The 1,946-nt window shown below is 52.0% G+C and overlaps 1 pseudogene; it reads right to left on the bottom strand.

Moving 5' to 3' along the window:
* Positions 1-214: 214 nt before the first annotated feature.
* LOC148928578 (CBL-interacting serine/threonine-protein kinase 6 pseudogene) lies at positions 215-1,946 on the bottom strand (annotated as a pseudogene).

Below are 1,946 nucleotides of genomic sequence, written 5' to 3'. Positions count from 1 at the left end.
TGCTAAAAGTAAAACACCCTGTGTGAGTTGAAATGACACTGTGAGAGGGTCACCAATCATAATAACGAGTTCTAGAAATAATTATTTTATCTTACACAAGTTTATGAATTTAAAAAGATAGGAGTCACCGTAGCCTCAAAATATAACATTACTGTCTTGAAAAAAAAATGTATTATCGAATCGGTTGAAACTTGAAAGGAAGGAGGAGGAAGAGTTGATGGATAGATGGATGAATTCAACAAAGTTGAGAATCACAAACAATTTACAAATAGATAGACGGGTATATGAAAGAACGAAAATAGAAAGCAAGCCGAACAAATTCAGATAGGTGAATGGACATTTTCATAGTAGCGAAGCAGGAACGAAATTGGTTGTCCAAACAATATCCTTGAGCGCCGGTCTCAGCTCTTTGCTGCAGAACTGGTTGTACTCCAACGTATCACCGCTCGCCTTCTTCACCTCCACCACCACCACCGACGCCCCCACCGAGAATATATCCGCCGCGATCCCCAGCTTCCCCTTCCTCCCCCTCTCCATCCCCTGCAGCCTCACGCTCGATTCGCTCTTCTTCACTCTGAAATTCCGACTCTTCCCCACCTCCTCCAGCTTCGATATCACGCTGCTCGCCGGCGTCGTCGTCGCAAACCTCATCTCCTCCTCCTTCTTCTTCTTCTCCTCGAACAGCGCCGACAGATCGAACCCCTGCGACAGAGATATGATGTGGAATGCGTTTAGACTCTGCGCCTCTTTTCCTTTCCCCAAACTCTTCTCATCCTCCGCCGCGAATTCCTGCTCCTCTTTAGATCTATAAATTTTCACCGACGATTTTTTGAACCACGCCGAATCTATGATTTTGGCGATGCTTATTCTGGTCGACGGATTCGGATCCAGCATTTTCGTGATCAGCTTTCTCGCCTCCGCCGAGAACCACGGCGGGCACTTGAAGTCGCCTCGGTAAATCCGGCGATACATGGCGACGATGTTTTCCTCCTGAAAAGGCAGGTATCCGGCGAGTAAAACGTAGAGAATGACGCCGCACGACCAGATATCGGCCTTGGCGCCGTCGTAGCCTTTCTTCCCTATCACCTCCGGCGCGACGTAGGCCGGCGTGCCGCACGTGGTGTGGAGCAGGCCGTCCTGGCGGAGGTGGTCGGAGAAGGCGCTGAGGCCGAAATCGGTGACTTTGAGATTGCCTTCCTCGTCGAGGAGGAGATTCTCCGGCTTGAGGTCGCGGTGGAAGACGCTGCGGCTGTGGCAGAAGTCGATGGCGGAGATGAGCTGCTGGAAGTACCCCCGCGCGGCCTCCTCCTTGAGGCGTCCGCGGGAGATCTTGGCGAAGAGCTCGCCGCCGCGGACGTACTCCATGGCGAAGTAGATCTTGGATTTGGAGGCCATGACCTCGTGGAGCTCGACGATGTTGGGGTGGTGCATCATCTTCATCACCGAGATCTCGCGCTTCACCTGCTCCATCATGCCCACCTGTATCACCTTCTCCTTCCCCACGATCTTCATCGCCACGTTCCGCCCCGACTGCACGTGCCGCGCGTGGTACACCTTCGCGAACGTGCCGTGCCCGAGGAGCCGCCCGAGCTCGTACTTGCCGTGGAGCACGCCGCCGCATTTCTCTTCCGTCGTCATTTTAGACGATTTATGTACTACGAGACAGGTAAATGAAATAGTAAGTAGTGGTGGTGGAGGCTGTTTCACCCGTCTTCGACGTGTTTGCGGTGGCAATTACGGCCGCTGGTGAGCGGTTTCTTGGGCCTTCCGCCGCCAAATTGGGGGTTATAAACCGGCGGCCTTATCATCTCTCTGCATTCCCTGGTAGGAGTTGAGTTTCTCACCAATTTTACGGCGAAAATTGGGAGAGGGAGAGAATTTTTTTGTGAATTGTTTCCCTTGTTTTTGTTTTTTTCCTTTCACCACCAGCTCGGTTTCGGTAAGCT

The sequence above is a fragment of the Salvia hispanica genome, chromosome 4 (genome assembly GCF_029641045.1).
Source record: "Salvia hispanica isolate PSC_SH4W2 chromosome 4, Shi_PSC_v1, whole genome shotgun sequence".
Lineage (NCBI taxonomy): Eukaryota > Viridiplantae > Streptophyta > Magnoliopsida > Lamiales > Lamiaceae > Salvia > Salvia hispanica.
This window is presented reverse-complemented; position numbering and strand designations above follow the sequence as displayed.